Source organism: Macaca nemestrina, chromosome X, assembly GCF_043159975.1.
Source record: "Macaca nemestrina isolate mMacNem1 chromosome X, mMacNem.hap1, whole genome shotgun sequence".
In the NCBI taxonomy this organism is placed as follows: domain Eukaryota; kingdom Metazoa; phylum Chordata; class Mammalia; order Primates; family Cercopithecidae; genus Macaca; species Macaca nemestrina.
Window position 1 is genome coordinate 14,056,616 of NC_092145.1, and position 21,991 is coordinate 14,078,606.

Below are 21,991 nucleotides of genomic sequence, written 5' to 3' on the forward strand. Positions count from 1 at the left end.
GGAACCCTTGTCACCTCCTAAGCAGTATTAAGGATTTTGTTATTGTTCTGTTTTTAGAAATTCTGTTCCTTGTAATTTATTTACAAAGTGATTTCCAAAATTGTATCTCATATACCAAGTTTATAAAGGAAGCTTTGCTTTTTGACCACCTAGTATAGCTCATTCATTTGTGTATCTCTTCAGTGGCCTGCTTCAAACAATGCTACCACAAATACCATATATTAAAATCCTAATACAAATATCAAATATTAGGATGATCTCAAAAACTCTATCTCTTACCCTAGGATTACATGCCTAGAACCAGTATATTATGTGGCAAATCAGATTCTACTCACCACCCTATGTGGGAGTATTTTGAGAGTGTGTTGAAGATGCCCAGGATAGATAGGGAATTGTCACTATCCAAACTGAAAATTTACATCGAATTGCTGTTATCGCACAGGAGCCGGGGGTATGGATGGATCAGTCAGGGAACTTCTGTGGGGATGAGGAGGCGTCTATGTCAGGGGAAGGACTGCTGATTCTGGGCTGTTACACTGGAAGCAGGGCACAGCCTTCACAGAGAGATTGTAGGGACGAGCTGGTCAGCAGGACAGGTTCCAGAGTTGCTCAGGAGAGCACACAGGAGAGACAAGAAGGAGGGTGCTGTAAAGTGGGAAAGTGCTGAGGCTGGACAGAACTGCTGGCACCTGGACAGAGTCAGCTCTCTAGAAACCTAGGGCTCAGAATAGGAGTTCCTTAGGTAAATAAAGTCCACAGCGATCCCCACATTGCATTTATTCTCATCGTCACCTTACTTCTCTAGTCCTATCTGAATATCTTGGCCACAGGGTTCATCTTTATGTCACCTGAGAAATGTTAAGAATTGTGAAGAGAAGTAGCTTAACAGGCAAAGACCTTCCTGACGCTGGGAGGAGTGGAGACGGTATGTGCCTAGATCAATTCACAGCAGGTTTCATGTTCCAGCCCTATCACATTCTAGCCATGTGAACTTGGAGGAATTCATTAAGCACTATGAGACTCAGGTTCTTCATCTGGGTAAAATGGGTTGGATAAGTCCTTTATTGTAGATGTTCTGGAATGTACGTAATGTGAATAAAACACCTGTCACAGTGACTGGCATGTATTGGAATTTTAATAATGGCAGTCGTTATCAATAGAATTAAAACTTCAAAGTCTACTACTGTCTTTTATGAAAAATTTAGCTCTTGTTTTTGTTATCTGAAACATCTCAGAGAAGATGTAGGTGAATATGTCATAAAATACCAACTCAACCAAAATTTCAGCTTCATAAATACAACTCAGTACATTTTCTTTCTGAAATAATATATTATATAACATGGGTAAGGGGAGAATTCCCCAGGTGGAATGCAGCTCAAAGATCCTAGAATTTGAATCAAAGACCAACTCCTTTTTGCCTTTCCCTTTGCTCACACATCCAAATCACTATTTCTATTGATCCTCCACTAAAAATCTAGCCCTTGCTTACAGTTGCCCACATTACATTCAAAATAACCTAATTAAATGTCCTTTCAATGGAATGGGCTCTGGCTCTCCCAGGCTAGGAAAATGAATGCCAGCCTAGAAGCTTCTGGGAAGCATTTCCAGGAGTTATCGCCTTATTTCTCAGGAAACCCTTGCAAATGATGGGTATCAATCACCTAGTCTTTGCACTGTGTTCAAGCTCATCAGTTTGAGAGCTGCAAGACACCTTCCATTACTTCCCTATGTGGAGACTCCTCTCTGCCTCATCCTCTACCCAGAGGGAACTACTCAGAGCAGTTTTCCATTCCAGGCTTTTCTCTCACCTTCTGAGAATCTGGCCCCTGGCACCACCCAGCTTCATAACAATCAGCTCCCACAGAAGCATCTGCAGTTTCCTGAATCCCCAAAGTACCTTAGCTCAGGGACTTTATACCTGAAGACTCCATCTGGAGTCTCACCTCCCCACTCTTTGTAAACTTATGATTGTAGAGAGCATCTTACCACCTTCTTGACATGGCTTCTGCTCCTAGATTCTACTGTTTTATAGGTAAGGCATAACTCTTGCTTTTCACTGTATCCCCACTACTAAGAGTCCCCTCTGCAAGCAAATGCTCACAGAATGTTAGGCAGATAAAGCAGTCAGAGATGCTTTTATTTATTAACATTTAATTTCTGCTACTTTCTTGAATGAGCTAAGAAAAGCCAGGTCTATTTCTTTAATTTTCAAGAACAACAGACTAAGCAGGATAAGCAAATGTAACTATTCACCATCATTTATTTTGTTCCACTATTTAACTGCTGAGTTCTTAGACATTTTCAAGAAAATTCCTAGTGCAATACCATGTTATCCTGTTACAGATCACAAAATAAGAGACAAACTTATCAGACTGTTACTCTTAAACTAGATAAACAGCAATACATATGTGACTAATATTTATAAAATAATATTCTGAAGCTAATTCAACCTACTGTTAAAAGGAAAATCATTCAAAAAGTACACAAAAGGAAAAGAGGTAAATCTCCATCTCTCCCGTATGGAACAGAAATGCGAAGAACACTGTGTTGTTCCCTCAAGCCCACCTGGGCCCTCCACTACCTAGTACCTCAACTGCCCTCTTCAAACACAGAGGTAAGAAACTGCCCTAGACTTCACTCAAGACAGGAGAAGATTTTGGAGATGCCACGGAACCTTGCACTGGCCATGGCAGTAGCATCATTTTTGGTGTCAATTGTGGCCTGGGCTCTGTCTTCCACATCTTTCAAAGCATCCTTGGAGGAGGTTGGAAAGGAACTAGGGACGGTATTGTTTTGCATGGCCAAAATCTCACTACTTTCTTCTTGCTAGTTTCTGGATGGGCTCTCGGACCCCACAGGAATTCATAACGTAGAAGAGCACTACTGGGCACATGCCAGTACTCCAGGTAATGTCCCTGCACTCAAACTTTAGTGGCGAACTCCCTGGGCTCCCCACAGATGAAGTCCACCCTCTGAGCATACACCCCTATTGCATTCAGCACTTCCCAGATGAACTCCTCAGACGCACAGTTGCCCTCAATGAAGATCACACTCAGAATAAGAATCAGGAGGCGGTTCTGGGGCACGCCCTGCTCATCACTCAGACTCCCCTCACAGCTGAGGTCTAATGTGTTTACAAAGACGTAGGAGTCGTCAGGGTCCACCTCTCTCAGGGAAATGCCAAAAAGAATCTCTATGAACTCACGGGCTTTCCTGAAGATCATAGGAAAGCAGCCCATGTACCTGTTGATGACATTCGTCAGCATCTCTGCTTTTGTGACAGGCTGTTTGTTTGATATCTGAGGAGAAGAAACTGTACCACCTCATCCACCTTTTCATCCAGTGTATAAATGAACAAGGACTCACTATCTGTCAGGCTGTGCCAGGTACTTGTACGTTCATCTTCTTGGCTGCTGGGCTCTTCATTGAATGGGCTCCATAAAGTGGAGGAGGAGCAGAAGGACAGGGAACACTGGAGAGGACCCTGGGGAGGACTCTTAGGAGGATTCTGGGGAAGAGGCAGCATCCCAGCAGACAGCTTCTCCTTCTCCTCATGGGCACCAAGAATCAGAGTAGAGGATGAGGAGGAGGAGGAGGAAGAGAAGAAAGAGGAGGAGAAGGAGGAAGAAGAAGAGAAGGAAGAGGTGGGGAATAATAAGTAGAAAGAGGAAGAGGAAATGGAGTAGGCTTTCTCCTCTTCCTCATCTGTGGAATCCTGTGCATCTACCAAGTTCTCTATCACAATTTGGTTCTGGAAGTCTTCCTCAAAGTTGCGGCTAGGAACATTTCAAAATAAAAGTATAATGTCTTCCTCAGGAGCAGAAGGTAAATGTGTGAGCAGGGATGTGGATGATGGGATCCAACAGGCCTGAGGGAGAGAGGAACACTGTAATTGGCCTCAGGTGTGAAACTCACCCATGATGGCTCTGACAAAGGCTGGCTTACGGCTCTTCTTCTCTTACGGTGGTGCTCTAGGGCCTCACAGGTCACCTGTCTTCCTAGGGGGTTTGCCTCCTGGGAACCTGTAGGAGGATGTGAGAAAGCACCTCAGGGCACAGCTGGCAGGCAGAGCCTGAGGCACCAGGAATGGCAGTAGTTGGCAATGGCCAGGTGCTGCCGGGTCTGCTCTGTTTGCGGGGGTAGGGCCCTTGGTACACAGTCAGGGTGTGCACTCACTTTGACTCCTGGCACTGTCTGGGCCTTCTCTGCGGTGCTGGTTTTAGGAAGTGTGCCTCAGACCCAGGTCTTCAACTGCTGGTTCCTGGAGCACCTGCAAGAGGAAGTGAGGGAGCCTCTCAGGCTAAAGAGTGCAAGCAGAGCCTTGGGCCTCCCAGGGCTGACAGCTGGGGCTGGCCAGACACCCAGAACCCCACAGTTCTGGACTGCATGGTCCCATCAGAATTTAATGAGCATCCTCACCTTTTCTCAGACAGGGCCATGTCCCTACCACTCTTCTGGCCTGAGCCAAAACCTCAGGGCAAACTCCACATCCCTGAGAGCAGTGGGAGGTGGTGAGGTGGCAGCCACCTCCCAGCACTCTACCAGGGAGGCAGTCAGGGTGGCCTCACGTCTGTTCTGATGCACATGTGACTCCTCAGTCCTCACTCTTATCCCCAGCAGGGCCTGGGAATCTTCCCTCTGCCAACCGGAAGTTGCTCCTTGTGCTGACTTGCCATGGGACCCTCAGACCAAGGCCTTCCCTTTCCCTACACCCCTCACCCACCAATGAGAGGGCTGTTGCTCAGCCTGAGCTGACTGGGGAACTTTACGAGGGCTGATATGGAGGAGCAGGGTGGGAATCTCTGGATCTGTTCTCTGAGGTGGCAGTTCCCCTTGTCTTCCTCAAAGTCTTCCTATTTATTCCCTAGAGGGCCGGCACCTCCCGCCTTCTTCTGTCATGAGGACGTGTCCCTCAGCCCTTAGTTGCCCTCTTCCTGTCTGTGACCTACAATCTCACAGCAGGTACAGGGCAGGCCAGAGCTGCCTCTTTCTGTGGTGGGAGGTCCCTCAGTTCTCCCTTGGCGCCCTTACCTTGAGGATTGGCCAGTTCTAAGAGTCTTCTGTCTGCTGATTTCAATTGAGCCTTCTCACAAAATGCCTCAAATACTTCAGACTCCCAGGATGCAAGTCGGAAAAGCACATCCTGCAACCCTGCCAGAATTGACCAGGGATGACAGCAGGGGCAGCATGGGACTAGGTCTCCTCTCTATGGAGGAACCACCCCTCACCTCTCTACCTCCTTCCCACACTTTCCTGACCACCTACTGGCCCTTCTCCACCCCTTCCTACCCATCTCCTGGGCCCCCTCCACCCCTTCCTGCCCACCTCTCAGTACCCCTCCACCTTTTCCTGCTCCCTTCAAGCCCCTCATCCAGATTTCCCTGCCCACCTCCCCACATCCTTTTCCAGGGCTGACAGCAGGGAGTGGCAGGGTGCAGCCTGTGCCTCCCCTCCATGTTGGAAGGTCACTGTCCTTCCACAGAGCTCTCTTCTCACAGAGTGGCCAGTCCTGGGGTTTCTCTCTCTGCTTAACTGAAGCTGCCCTCCTCGGAGAAAACTTCCCCTCCAGCTGACTCCCAAAGTGGAAGTCAGAAAGTTGTCATCTGGGGACCCTGATGGGCTCCTCCAGAGCTGGCAGCAGGCACAGGGACAGGACAGGGAGCACTATGAGTCGTGGGTGTTCCCTTCCTGCCTTCCTGAGAGGCTGTGCCTGGACTCTTGAAATGGCCTGGGCTCCCTGCCTCTGTGCATCTGAGTCTTTTACCTCCGAATAAGCCCCTCCCATCCCTGAGACCTGCAAGGTAGAAGAGAGGGAGAATCACATCCCTCCACAGGGGGGTGGGACCTCCTAGGCTCAAGGCAGGACTCTGGTGTCCTTTTTCTGAAATGGTGTGGGCAGGACTCTGTTTTCCTGCAGTTATTATTCCTGACATGGCCTGGGAGCCCTTCCCTTGCTCTCCAGACACTTTGTTCTTCAGATCAAGGTTCCCATTTCCATGAGACGACCCCCAAGACGAAGTGAAAAGCGCTAGCATCCCTGACTGAGGGCCCTGCCCAAGGCCTCCCAGGGTGAAAACAGGGACTGGATTTGTGTGCCCTTCTGTTTCTTGGGAGGGATGCCTCATCGGTCCTTCCTCTGTGTCATCGTAGGGATGCCTGGAAGGGCCTGAGTCCCTTCCCCTCTCATGATCTGAAGTGAGACTCACCTGAGCACAGCCTTCTCCTCTTTCTGTCCTCTGAGATGTCAGGGGGATGCCACAGTGGGCCACCATGCCCCAGGGCCTCCCAGGACTGGCAGCAGTAGTGGAGCTGGATTCTATGGATCCTCCTCTTTGTGGGCAGGGAGTCTCTGCAGTTCTCTCACAGGCCTCATGTGACTACTGGCTGGTCCTGGGTCTCCCTGTTCTTCTCATGATGACAGTATAACATACGGCAAAAAATAATGTAACTTTACCCTGAATAAAGCTAAAAAGCACCACGATGCCACGGTAATCAAGTTAATATCATCAGTGACAAATTATGTTGGTACTATGTGCTGTCGGTATGATATGATAAGAATGGCACTTCACCTGTCTGTTCATCCTTCCAGGAAATATAACTTACATCAAATAATGACAAAAAAAATCACATAAATCCCAATCAAAGTCAATTTTACAAAATGCCTAACCACACGAAACTGTCAAAAGTGTCAATGTTTTCAAAATCGAGAAATGTCTCAATCAACCGGTACAGCCAAAGGGCATCTAAGGAACATGATAACTAATAGCAATGGAATATCCTCAGGGGATCCTGGGATAGAAAACAGAATTTCGTGAAAAGTAAGAAAATGTGACTGAAGTATGTTCAATAATAAATAAAGAATATTTGTTAAAAATAATGTATAAATACTGGTTCATTAGTTTTAGGAAAACTTACCAAGGTAAGATGTTAATAACAGGAGGAATTGAGTGTGGAACATATGATAACCTTCTTATTATTGTTGTAATTTTCTTATAAATCTAAAATTATTTAAACATAAAGTTTATCAAATATGAAAAATGTTACCAAACTAGATAAAAGGATATGCATGAGACACCTATAACAGATATATCTTTTAAGGAAATGTTGAAAGCCTCTAGTTTGAACTTGAGACCTAACCTAGAGTTTCTGCTACAAGTATTTCTATTACTTCTTATACTAGAGGTAGTAGCAAGTGTAGTAATCCAAAGAGGAATAAATGAAGGAATGAGGATTGGCCAGTTGGAAACAAAGCTTTTGTGATTAATGGATGATTAGACTGTGCATGAAAAGAATCCAAAACAACTAAAGATAATTTATTCAATATATGATAGTATATCAGTTTGCTAGTATAAGGTCAATATTCAAAAGAATATCAACTTCATTTTTTGTCAGGGAAAGAGTATGAAAATGAAAGTAAAGAATATATAGTTTTAACCTATAGTACCAAAATATCAATTATCTTAGGAAAATAATTTAACCAAAAACATTTTAACCAAATAAGACTGGGAGGCAGCTGATGGCTGGTTAAAATATTTTTTGGTTAAAAAAGCTTAACCAAAAAATTTTTACAGACAAAAATATTAAAATGCTGTTGAGGCATATTAACAAAGACCTACCTGAACATAAAATAAAATAAATTCATGGGCATGAATATTCAATATTTTAAATATGTTGATTCTTCCCAAAAAGGAATCTACAGATTGATTGCAATCCTAAATCAAAACTGCCAAAGGACTTTGGACCTGAAGGCATGTGAGAATCACCTGATTCTAAAATATAAAGACATGCAAATGGACAAGCATAGTCAATATACACTTGAAAAAGAGTCATTTGTCTACCAGATAGTAAGAATTACAAAGCTACTATAATGAAGAGTTTGAGATTTGGGTGCAGAGAGAGACCAAAGGAACTGAATGGAGAGTTCTGAAAAACAAAACCAACAAAACATGTATAAACATGTGCTAAAACTTGCAGCTTTAGAGCAAGAGAGAGTCTTCTTGAAATAGGTGTCAGTGGAACAACAGAATAGCCATACAAAAAACCTAATGTAAGTGGAACTCTTTTTCATATTAAACAGTGAAAACAATTACAGGGAAATTCAAAACCTACCTTAAAAATATTTATTATAAAAAACCCGCAAAAATACACATACATACTCAGAATAATAAGTCTTTGTATAAATTATCTTTACGCAAGTTTGCAGTATAAGTAAATCAGAGCGTCAGTAAGCCTGGATTTGAAAGCACTGAAAGAGGCTGGAGTCTTTGGTCACTTCAGTAACAGGGGGAAGTAAGATGATAAGAGTCAAAGAGGAGCACAGGAAATAGCATCTACTTCTGCCCCCTTGTTTCAGCCATAAAAGGCCTGACTGCTTTCATGAACCTTTGCTTCCTGAGAGCAAGACTTGAAATCTCAGCAGTGGCTGGGGGAAGGCCACTTGGGACAATGTTGTATTAATTCCCTCTCCTACTTGGCCAGTGCTTCTGCTTACCTCTGGAACTCTGTGGATCCAAGAAATACAATGTGAACAGTTCTACTCCAGAAAGTCATGAACAGGGGATGTTGTGTTGATGACAGAAACCTGACCATGTCCAAAAACAGTTTACTGACTTAGAGGCAGTACCAGTTTGCCCAAATGTGATGGGAATAGAGGTTTATTTTTCTCTCCATATAGATAGGAGACTCACATACTTTCTTTCAGCTGTTCTTACTCCTGACAGGACCCTCAGCAGGATTCAGGAACCCTGAGATTCCAAAAAAGGTTGACTTGTGGCTTTGCCAGAGACTTCCCTGAGGGTTGGGGCCCATTTTATTGACTATGGCGAGGATCAACTCAGTCGTTTATGAGCTTACTTCCTTCTTCAGCTTTGTCTCCATGTCCCAGGGGCAGTGGGCCTCTGCTCATAGCCAGGATTGGTGGATCATCAAACCTCAGCGCTCAAGGTGGAAACCCACAGACAAGGAAGCTCTTCTCCCAGACTGGGAGGCAGCTGGCGGGTAAATTCCAGCTCTGGCTCCCATGTCCTTGGGAATTATCCTCATGGAGCTTTTCTTCTGAGGTCCCAAGAAGGAAGCATTTCTTATGGATGGTAAAAAGAAAATGGCAGCCTATCCTTTTACCTCCTGGTATTGGAAATAAATCTCCTGTCCAGAAGAGAGAGGGACTAACGTTCTTGGGATTGAATCAATGGGGAGTGTCAGGGACCTTTTAAAGGAGTGAACACAACCATTTTCCTAATATGCCCCAAATGACTCACCTTCAGTTCCTTATTCTCACTTAGATTCAGCCTTCAAAGAACATGCTGCCTCTGTCACTAAAGATTTACCATAGTTGCCATGAATATAGATTTTTTTGCACACAGGTTTGGGGAAGGGGAGGGCATTCCCTGATTTCAAGGAAGAAGGAGTGTTTGTGTGTGGTTCAGAGAGGTTATAAAATGCACGTGAGGGCTGACAACTTATTAAAAAATAATAGCTCAATGTGACTTTTTTGCTATAGGTGGCACATTTTTTGGTATACTTGATGCCTCCCTTTCTCTCAATTTTTACCAAATCCAAGAGCAGCATCTGTTACTCCAACCTCTAAAACCCATGTGAAGTCCCTCCACTTCAATTGATCTCCATTACTAACTCTGTGGCTCATCTCTCACCTAGACTAAGACAAACCCTTTTTTGCTGGTGCCTCTCCTTTAACATTTAATCCTGTAAAATCCATTCTTTTCTCGGCATTCTTTTGAAAACCCAGTGCATGGCCGATTTTTAAAACTTTGTATACATCAGCATTCACTATAATGAACATTTTTATTTATCATAGAAAATATAGAGTCTTACATCTACCACTAAAATGTCATAGAGATCCCTTCTTTTAGCCAAAAATTCTCTTGCTTCACCTTGATAGTCAACCACCACCCTCTACCCAAATCCCAGCAACAATAGTGTGTTTAGCGCATTTTCTTTATCTACTTTTTTTTAATCATTTCCAGATTTAAAATGCATAGAATCATACAATCCTGTTTCTATAGTGACTGTATTTTTTTTCAAATTAAAATCAGCAATGACTAAGAGTACCTGTTCTTCAGCCTCCTGTTGAGTGTTTGAAATTTTCAGTTGTTTTGATTTTAGCCACTCTAAAAGATGTGTAGTGGTATCTTGTTTTACTTTGTAATTCCGTAGTGACATATGATGCTAATCATCTTTTTACATTATTATTTGCAATGTGTATATATTCTTTGGTGTAGTGTATATCTATTCAGATCTTTTGTCCATTTTTATTAGATTGCTTTCTTATTATTGAGTTGAGGGTTCTGAATATATTTTTGATACACATCTTTAGTCAGATTTTTTTGCAAAACTTTTATCCTTGTTTCTCATTTTTCCTTTCATTCTCTTAACAGAATTTTTTCATTTTTATGAAGCCAAACTTACCAATTTTTTCTTTCATGGATGCTCCTTTTGGGTTGTATCTAAAAAGTTTTCTCAAACCATAGTCACTTAGGTTTTCTCCTATGGTATCTTCTATGTGTTTCATAGGTTTTTAAAATTTTATTTTCATATTTAGGCCTGTGATTGAATTTATGTTAGCTTTTATGAAGAGTTTAAGGTCTGTGCCTAGCTTCATTTTCTCCATGTGGATGTCTATTTGTTCTGGTATAATTGACTGAAAAGATTATTCTTAATTGAAATGCCTCTGATTCCTTGTCAAAAGTTGGTTGACTATATTTCTGTAGGTCTATTTCTGGGCTGTGTATTGTATTTTCTTGACCTTTTTGTCTATTGTTTCTTTAATATCACACTGTCTCAATTACTGTAACTTTATAGTAAGACCTGAAGTTGGGAAGTGTTAGTCTTCCAACTTTCTTCTTCTTTAATATTGTGTTGGCTAATCTTAGTCTTCTACATTTCCACATAAAACATATTTTAGTCCTTAAAATAAGTTTGGTGATATCCACAAAATAACTTGCTAGGATTTTGATTGGGATTGTAGGCAATAGATCAAGTTAGAATTGACATCTTGACAATAATGAGTTTTTCTATCCTTGAAAATTGAATATCCCTTCATTACATTCATCAGAGTCTTATAGTTTTCTTTATACAGACCTTGTGCCTACTGTGTTAGGTTTGTAAAACAATTTTTAAAAGATAATGACGTTGGAGGAATCACACAACCCAATTATGTTATTTACTATTGATAGAGCAGGAGCACTGTCATCTGGGACAAACACCACCACTTTAAGTTCCAGCTCCCTTTCTAGCCTCATGCATTTCAAGGAAATCACTTCTCTTTTAACAACAAGCAGCCAGAAAGAGCAGACAGTAAAACACAGATAAAACAGCTTGGGTATGGGTGTTGGGGTGGTGGTGGAGGTGGTGGGAGTATCTTAGGTAACTGCCAAACTTCACCCTCATACAATGGGTCCCAGTAAAACAGTGGGCCTTAATAAGCACATTCCTTTCCCTTCAGGTGCACTAAGACTGGGAAGCTAAAAGCAGACTCAGGGAGTATGCCTGCAGCTGCAGGAAGAGGTATGGGAACAGATACAAAACTGTCCCTCCCAGATAAGCACAACAAAGAAACACAAAAGCAGTCCAAGCCTCTGATAAACTCTCCTGCCCTAAATCCTTAAAAATTCTTAGTCTGTAAGAAAGAGTGCCTCTCACCTAACTTGGCTAGAAGCTCCTCTCAGGTTTGTTTTCCCTAAAATAAACGTGCCTTGTCTGTCAAGCCACCTTTTGTTTCTTTCCTTTTTCTTTAATTCTTACATTTGGTCCCAAAACCTGGGATGGGTGTTGGGGGCAAAGGCTCTCTTGCAACCCAAGAAGTAGTGGGCAATGGCAGCTCATCCTGAGTTAACTCCTGGATCCTGAGGGTCTCTAGCCACCCACTCCATCTTTTCTGTCACTTCACTTTTCAGGTGATTTGCATGAGGAGGACATTTAACCTGAAAGGGACTGTGAGACTTAGGCTGGGGCTACTCCCCAGTGGACCCTCAAAACTCTCAGGTCTCAAGAATCCACCACCAACCACCTGCAATGGGTATTTCACTCCCTAACCCTTGCTCCCTCTTCCTTCTTCCTCCCTCTTTCTTTTTTTTTCTCTCTCTCTCTCATGTGGCTCCAGTCTGGGAGGCCCTTTACCAATTCCAACCTGAACATCCAACATCCGACACTAATTCAGCCAGCTGACAAAATTTGCCTTCTCCTGGCTTTCTCCTGGTATTGGAGAAAGTCTGGCCTGCCGTCCTGGTCCTCAGAGGACCAGTGGGACTAAGCTAGAGGAAATCTTGGGGATGTGCAGTTTCTTCTCAGATTAACTGTCCTCTTTTGGAAAGAGGATTCTGAGTCTCTGTCTTCTGTCTGGGGATGCCTCGAACAAAACAGAAACCCTCGGCCTCCTCTTACCAGTCCACATGGGTCACAAACAACCCCACATTCCTATGTCCTCCCCTCTGGCCTGTCGTCTTGGCAACCTCACCAAACTTGGCTTACAGGACCCTACAGTCCAAGCATTTAATTTTCTACTGTAACACGGCTTGGCCCCAGTACAGATTAGATAATGACAATCGATGGCCCAAAAAGGAAACCTTTAACTTTCAAACTCTCAGGGATCTTACCAACTTTATAACGAGGAATGGCAAATGGCAAGAGGTTGTCTATTTTCAGGCATTTTTCTACCTTAAATCCCGACCCTCACTATGTCAAGCTTTCACCCCTCATGAAATCCTTCTTCTTAATAAAAACCCTCCCCAGGTCTCTCCTTCCTCTGAAACCCCTTCCTCCAAAATTCCTTTCAACCCTGCAGATGAACTCCTTCTGTATTCTCAATCCCCTGCACCACTCATTGCCTGTGCGAACCCTCTGCCCCAGCAGCCCAACCTATCTCCAAGACTTTAGCCCCTAACCTTGCCCCTCCTACTTCTCCACCTGTTACTCCCACCAGTCAAACAACCTCTGCCATTCTCCCTCTCTGGGGAGTGGCTAGAGTTAGAGGCATTGCTCACGTTCGTGTCCCTTTCTCCATGTCTAATCTGTCACAAATCAAACAGCATCTGGATTCTTTCTCTGAAAATCCCTCTCCTTTTCACAGGGAATTCCTGCACACAACCTAATCCTTTAATTTAACTTGGCATAACATTTATATAATTCTAACCTCTGCCTGTTAAAAAAGAGTGCTCAGCTTAATTAAAATGGATATCTAAGCTATAATTATATTCAAAAGACCTTTATTTTTTTCTCTTCACAAATCTTGTTTTCCTGGAAAAGGTTTTCCCTCAGTCATCTGAACTACTTTTCTCCTCTGTCTTGCCTCACTCCTGGTGCATGCATAAGAAACCCTAAAATGACTTCTGGTGACCTGGGACTCCTTGAGAAAACAGAAAAGGCACCAAAAATCTCGTTTTGGAAAAAAATCTGTTTTCCTTATGGAATCTCTGGAATTAGACGTAAATAAGTACCTCTCGAAATCTGTCTTTGTCTTCCATCTATGTTTGTTTATTAGGCCCTGGAAACTGTATTCCTAGCTCTGTTCTTAAAGGGCCTCATCTGAAGGCCAATAATCCAATTGGGAAATTACCAAATAAAAAAATCTTATAACTACTGGATCTTGTTCTGTTGTCTGTATGGTTATATATGTGTTATATGTGCAAGGTCTATTTAAAAAAAGCTCTAATTAATTGGCCTAAGAAAAATAAGTGCTTAAATCAAACATCTTTAAGGCAAAAATAAAAGTTGTGGTATCTTTCAGTTCATCTAACTTTCATATTTAAAAATAAAAACAGTCTTAGGAATTATTGGTAAAATACTAATGTCTTCAAGGTGTAAAAATGTGCTCTACATTATGCCGGTCAGATACTAGGGTTGTTAAATGTTTTAAGGTTGTAACCTGCTTCTTTAGCCTTTAAAAGCTGTCAACTTGCCTGTGTCACAATTGGTAAGGCCAGAAAGGTATGGAAGTAACCATGCCCCAACTATGCTGGAAAAAGTCCAACTTCATCTGCATCTAGCACATAATTTTAAAACCTTCACAGGTTATACATTAAAGTTAAAATTGCTAAAAGTTACCATCATAACATGTAATTAAAGCTACTAAACATGTATTTGCATTTAAGGTATATAAAAACAGTAAAAAAGTGTTTTTAGTTAAAAATTATAAGAAGGCATAAAAATATACATTTTTCTTAAGAATAAAAAATTGTCTTAAAATTAAATAAAATAAAGTGAATGGTTTCAGCAAATTATAAAAACATTGTAGAAATTAATCCTGCAAAAAAAACAAAACTGTGTAAAAATGTTAGTTAAACTCAAAAGGGTATTATATGGGTTTTTTTTTCCTATAAATTAAACACTAAAATTAAAGCACCAAAGTTTTCTTAAAATGCTAATCTACTCTTTAGCAAAACTTGTCAAGGATTTTAAAAGGTATATAAAAACCTCACTTCATGATCAAACTGGTTAAAATTAAATAGGATTGTCTATAAGATTTCATTAAAATTCGGGTTAACATTACTAGCAAACTAATGCAAGGGTAAAATTTAACTTTCTTAAACAGGATTTTCATGTAATAGAAAAGGCTAATAAATGGGTTTTGCTTTCCCAAATTTTTAGCTCATTATTTTGGCAAAACAAAACAAAAGAAACAAATCCTCAAAAACCAACTTAGGGTAACCTAAAATTCTATTTCATAATATCAAGTGTTTTAAATTTCAAACGTATTTAATACGCTTCCCAAAATCAAACCTTAGTGTCAAGGTTGTCTTTCCTAACCCCTGACTTTTGGGTGCGGCACAGGGCCTCTGAAGCATCTGGAAAACAGGTAAACAGAATTATTTAACATGCTTAGGTACATAAAATGGCACAAATGATGTCTAATAGGTTATATTTTAGGGAATAATATTATTATATTAATATATGTTCCAAAACTGTATGGTATGTCTAAAGTTCTCATGTCCAAATATATGCTATTAATCACAATGAAAGCTGTTATGTTAGGTTATTGTAAACCACAGAAATAACCAAATTTCTTTGTCAACTGTGTTTCTAATTGTACCCAAACTAGACATTTTGTTATTTACAGACAATTGTTATTTTGTTTTAATTCTCTTCAAAACATGATTTATAATCAAGCTGTATCACTTTAACAAGTGCTCTCAAATGCAGGTTTCTCACAACAACAACAAAATATACAGAACTCATGAAAAGCAAAATGTTTATAAATATCAAGCAAAACAAAAGTTAATAAAATGGACTAAACTAATAAAACACAAAAACAAGTTTTTACCTTTTGCTGAAAACACTGCTAATCCTTATTTTATTTTTCAAAGTCAAGAAAACTTGTCTTAAGCTAGCTAAAGCCTTTAACAGCTAGGCAAAGTATACTCCTGTAAACTGAATTTAAAGTGTCTTTCTTTCTTTCTGCCCAGTTCCTCTAAAATTTAAAAACCAGTTATAAGTATTCTTAAATTACAACAACATAGTTGTTTGCAGAAGCACAATAAGAACCTGTTTTATTTTGTAACAGAACACAATTAAAAAAAAAAAAAAAAACTGGTTATTTTACCAAGGCTTTAACTGGAATGGTATGCTCTCCTTTAAAAAAATCAAACAACTTATAAAGTCAACAAAACCCTTGAAAAACTGACCTCGTGTTTTGTGTACACAGTCCCTGTACAGGGTTTCTAATCTATGGTAAGCAAAAAATGTCACTTTCTAACAGGCCAGGAACCCCAAGTGATCTTAGAACCTCCAGAAAAAAAAAAGCTCAACTCATAGGTATTTAATGGTACAAATCCATCCATGGCTGGGCTTGACTTTAAAAAGTCTTATCTCAAATTCCTTCTAAGAAACAAAGTTCCATCAAAGCCAATTTAAAAGGCCTAGTAGCAAATTCTTGCTGCACTGTATATAAATAATTAAGCCAAGTATAATAAAGCAAACCAATCCTACCATAATTTGTCTTTTAATAAAAATGGGAAACTGAAGAAAGAAAATTATGTTTCAAAAACTGTAGCTCACCTATTGTTAAATTCTAGTCTGGCCTAATGTTTTTGGATTTTTATTATTTGCTACAGTTGAAATTATATCCGTTACAGAAATTAACTCCTGCTTACATCACACTCAAATCAAAGCCTAAAAAGTTAAGGAAGCCATCCCTAACAGTCCAGAAAAACATCCTAAATATTAATGTAAATAAATAAAAAATCTTAAGCTGAAAATCAAAAAGAATAAGTAATGGAGTAAAAATTACTCATTTTATTCAATCTCACCCCTAGCTCACCAAATACTTTTTTTTTCATTTCTACCTCTCCTTTTAAGCCAAATATTAAAATGTTTTTAATAAAAATTATTTACTATGCCACCCTTTCAGGAATTGCTTTACTCACTCTACTATTTGCAGTAGGACTATCTATTACAACACCCTCAAGGTAAAATATCAGACAGAAAATCTCAGTTACTGTAACATTTTGCTCAATTATTATCCTCACAGCAGCAGTAATAGTTACTAACAAAAAATAATGCATAGGCCTTTCCAGGTTTATTTTAGAGAAATACACCTGAGAGAGGCTTTTGGCCGAGTTAGCTTAGAGGCCCTTTTTTTTAAAAAAAAATCTTTATTTATTTACTTATTTATTTATTTATTTTGTTACAGACTAAGAGTTTTTAAGGATTTAAGGCGGGAGAGTTCATTAGTGGTTTGGACTGCCTCTGCGTTTCTTTGTTGTGCTTATCTGGGAGGCAGAGTTTTGGGTCTGTTCCCATACATCTTCCTGCTGCTGCAGGCATACTCCCTGAGTCTGCTTTTAACTTCCCTATCTTAGTGCACCTGAAATTAAGGCCCACCGTTTTACTGGGGCTCATTGTATGAGGGTGAAGTTAATAAACGTGTCTTTAGCTGTCAAGCCACCTTTCCTGTTGCTTTCCTCTTTCTTTGATTCTTACAACTATAAGGCTACAGTAATAACAAAGAATGTGGGAACTGAACAATGAGATCACTTGGACTCGGGAAGGGGAACATCACACACCGGGGCCTATCATGGGGAGGGAGGAGGGGGGAGGGGGGAGGGATTGCATTGGGAGTTATACCTGATGTAAATGACAAGTTGATGGGTGCTGACGAGTTGATGGGTGCAGCACAGCAACATGGCACAAGTATACATACGTAACAAACCTGCACGTTATGCACATGTACCCTAGAACTTAAAGTATAATAATAATAAAAAATAAAAAATAAAGAAAGTATGGCATTGGTTAAAGGATAGATTTTTTTTAATGGAACAGAAGAGATAATCCAGAAGAAGGCCCCAAAAAGGTCCATGGAGTGTTTACAAATGTCTCAAGACAACTGAATTGAGAAATATTAGTGGTGGTTTGTTTTTTTTTTTCTGAAAACCTTTCTTTTGTTTATATTTTACTTCATTACTTTCTCTCTTCTTCATCAAACCTCCCTTGGCTATTGTCCTTCACTCAAAGGCACCCACTCTTGCTTGTTTTGTGAATGTCTATTTCACTATTCATATATTTATTTCCACATATGTGAAAGTGTGTAATATTATTGTGTGTGTGTGTGTTAAATTTACAGAAGTAGTAGTATTTGGTCACAAATCTTGCTTCATTTCTTTTTTTGAAGGTAAGAATTATTTGAGCTTTATTTTCATTGCAGCATGTAGATTTGGTTTATTTATCAGATGCATGGATAAACTCCTTTTTTATGTGTATACTGTATTTTACTTATGAAATCTCCTAGTGGTTACTTTTTATTTTGAAATTATGCTCAATTAATATTCAATTACATGTTTCATTGTGCATTTATATGAGTTTCTGCGGGCCTATATCTAGAAAGGAAATTACAAAGTTGTAGAGTACAAGCGCTGTAGGCTTGATTGCTTTCCAAAGAGGCTGCACTAGCTTGCATTTCTATTAGCAGTGTAAGAGTGTTTTCATTTTTGTACATTGTCATCAGCACTTGATATTGTTTGTTTTTGTACTTTTTGCCAATTAAATGTGTGTAAAGTGGTATTTTAATCAATGCTATGACTACAACTGGACATCCATATGCAAAAATATAAAATAAAATTTACCTGAATCACACACTTAATATAAAAATTATTTTAACATGGATTATAGCTCCATGGATTATAATTAAATTAAAAGCTACAAAACTTATGAGAAAACATAGGAGGAAATCTATTGAACTGGACTTAGGCAAAGAGATGTAATACCTGAAACTAAATCATGATTCATTGAAGAAAATGATATATTAGACTTCCTCAATTTTAAAAATCTTTTCTTCCCAGGGCTAAGAGTGGAGACAGACTGGATTTTGCGAGGTCCCCTGTGTACTTCTCAATTCCTCAAGGTAATCATATTTACTCTTGATCAGGGTCTTCACCCCCGCCCTTCTGCTGACTTGAGGCTGTCTTCCTCAGGCCAAGGACATCATCTCCATGAAAGGCTCTAAAAGGATATCAGGGGATGGAGAAGGTTTTTGCTACCTGATATCCATGCATGGGACCTCTCAGGATTCACACGAGGGGCAGGTTCTTTGAGGCTCAGTCTATCTATAGAGGAAGGCTACCTTTGTCCCTTCTCCGGATTCTCACCTTAATGCATGCTGGAGCTGGAAATCCTCTCTCTGCTGACTTGAGTCTAAGGTGAGGAAGCCTCACCTCCCTCAGGTCCCAGAAATAAAGTCTACGGACATCACAATTGGGGAAACCTGCCTTGGGCCACACAGGGCTAACAGTACAGGGAGGGCAGGGCTAAAGCTCCCTATATCTGTGGCAGGAGGTCCCCTCAGTCTTTCCTTAGTGTCCTTACCTTGAAGTATGTGGGGTAGAGGACAAGACTATCCATTCGCTGATCTGAAGTTCCACCCCTCAGAAAAAGCCTCACCTCCCTCAGATGCCCAAGAGGAAAGTCAGAAAAGTCCTTATCTGTGTACTTTTTCTGGGGCTACTCAGGTCAAATAGCAGGGGCAGGACTAGGCTGGGGCAACCTCTACCTGTGATGGAAGGTCTACTCTATCCTTCTTTACTGTCTTTCCCTTGATGAGTGAATGCAATCAGAAAAAAAAAAAAAAAAAAAAAAAAAAGTCAAATTAAAAAGTATAAAATTTTATAAGAAAACATAGGGTAAATCTTAAGACCAGGAATTAGGAAAAGAAGTCTCAAAAATAAAACCAAAATTCAAAAAGAAACAATATATCAGACGTCCTCAATAATTTAAAAAATTAGTTTTGAGAATGACAATGTTGAGAGCAGAAGAAGTCAAATGACAGGTTGGAAAAAATCTTTACAAGTTATGTATCCAAAAAGCACCTGTATCCAGAGTATAGAAAAGGCTATCAAAATCCAAAAATTTAAGATACAACAAAAAAAGAGAATTTTAGACCAATATCCCTGATGAACATCGATGCAAAAATCCTCAATAAAATATTGGCAAACCGAATCCAGCAGTACATCAAAAAACTTATCCACCATGATCAAGTGGGCTTCATCCCTGGGATGCAAGGCTGGTTCAACATACGCAAATCAATAAACGTAATCCAACATATAAACAGAACCAAAGACAAAAACCACATGATTATCTCAATAGATGTAGAAAAGGCCTTTGACAAAATTCAACAGCTCTTCATGCTAAAAACTCTCAATAAATTCGGTATTGATGGAACGTATCTCAAAATAATAGGAGCTATTTACGACAAACCCACAGCCAATATCATACTGAATGGGCAAAAACTGGAAGCATTCCCTTTGAAAACTGGCACAAGACAGGGATGCCCTCTCTCACCACTCCTATTCAACATAGTGTTGGAATTTCTGGCCAGGGCAATCAGGCAAGAGAAAGAAATCAAGGGTATTCAATTAGGAAAAGAAGAAGTCAAATTGTCCCTGTTTGCAGATGACATGATTGTATATTTAGAAAACCCCATCGTCTCAGCCCAAAATCTCCTTAAGCTGATAAGCAACTTCAGCAAAGTCTCAGGATACAAAATCAATGTGCAAAAATCACAAGCATTCTCATACACCAGTAACAGACAAACAGAGAACCAAATCATGAATGAACTCCCATTCACAATAGCTTCAAAGAGAGTAAAATACCTAGGAATCCAACTTACAATGGATGTAAAGGACCTCTTCAAGGAGAACTACAAACCACTGCTTAGTGAAATAAAAGAGTACACAAACAAATGGAAGAACATACCATGCTCATGGGTAGGAACAATCAATATTGCGAAAATGGCCATACTGCCCAAGGTAATTTATAGATTCAATGTCATCCCCATTAAGCTACCAATGAGTTTCTTCACAGAATTGGAAAAAACTGCTTTAAAGTTCATATGGAACCAAAAAAGACCCCGCATTGCCAAGACAATCCTAAACCAAAAGAACAAAGCTGGAGGCATCACGCTACCTGACTTCAAACTATACTACAAGGCTACAGTAACCAAAACAGCATGGTACTGGTACCAAAACAGAGATATAGACCAATGGAACAAAACAGAGCCCTCAGAAATAATACCACACATCTACAGCCATCTGATCTTTGACAAACCTGACAAAAACAAGAAATGGGGAAAGGATTCCCAATTTAATAAATGGTGCTGGGAAAATTGGCTAGCCATAAGTAGAAAGCTGAAACTGGATCCTTTCCTTACTCCTTATACAAAAATTAATTCAAGATAGATTAGAGATTTAAATGTTAGACCTAAAACCATAAAAACCCCAGAAGAAAACCCAGGTAATACCATTCAGGACATAGGCATGGGCAAGGACTTCATGTCTAAAACACCAAAAGCAATGGCAACAAAAGCCAAAATTGACAAATGGGATCTAATTAAACTAAAGAGCTTCTGCACAGCAAAAGAAACTACCATCAGAGTGAACAGGCAACCTACAGAATGGGAGAACATTTTTGCAAACTACTCATCTGACAAAGGGCTAATATTCAGAACCTACCAAGAACTCAATCAAATTTACAAGAAAAAAACAAACAACCCCATCAAAAACTGGGCAAAGGATATGAACAGACACTTCTCAAAAGAAGACATTCATGCAGCCAACAGACACATGAAAAAATGCTCATCATCACTCTCCATCAGAGAAATGCAAAACAAAACCACGATGAGATACCATCTCACACCAGTTAGAATGGCAATCATTAAAAAATCGGGAAACAACAGGTGCTAGAGAGGATGTGGAGAAATAGGAACACTTTTACACTGTTGGTGGGACTGTAAACTAGTTCAACCATTGTGGAAAACAGTGTGGTGATTCCTCAAGGATCTAGAAGTAGAAATACCATTTGACGCAGCCATCCCATTGCTGGGGATATACCCAAAGGATTATAAATCATGCTGCTATAAAGACACATGCACACGTATGTTTATTGTGGCACTATTCACAATAGCAAAGACTTAGAATCAACCCAAATGTCCATCAGTGACAGACTGGATTAAGAAAATGTAGCACATATACACCATGAAATACTATGCAGCCATCAAAAAGGATGAGTTCGTGTCCTTTGTAGGGACATGGATGTAGCTGGAAACCATCATTCTCAGCAAACTATCACAAGAACAGAAAACCAAATACCGCATATTCTCACTCATAGGTAGGAATTGAACAATGAGATCACTTGGACACAGGAAGGGGAACATCACACACCGGGTCCTATTGTGGGGAGGGGAGGGGGGAGAGATAGCATTAGGAGATATACCTAATGTAAATGACAAGTTAGTGGGTTCAGCACACCAACATGGCACATGTATATATATGTAACAAACCTGCATGTTGTGCACATGTACCCTAGAACTTAAAGTATAATTTTTAAAAAATCCAAAAATTAGAAAACATTTTTAAAATGGGCAAAATACATCAATAGACTATTTTCTAGAATTGACATACAAATGTTAAATAAGCACATGAAAAATTATCCTACATCATTAGATTTTAGAGAAAAACAAAGTAAAATCAAGGTAGATGCATTATATTTTTGA

General features: G+C 40.0%; 1 pseudogene; it reads right to left on the reverse strand.

The window, feature by feature from the left end:
• Nucleotides 1-1,916: 1,916 nt before the first annotated feature.
• LOC105499806 (melanoma-associated antigen C2-like) overlaps nucleotides 1,917-21,991 on the reverse strand; it is a 105,497-nt pseudogene continuing 85,422 nt past the window's right edge.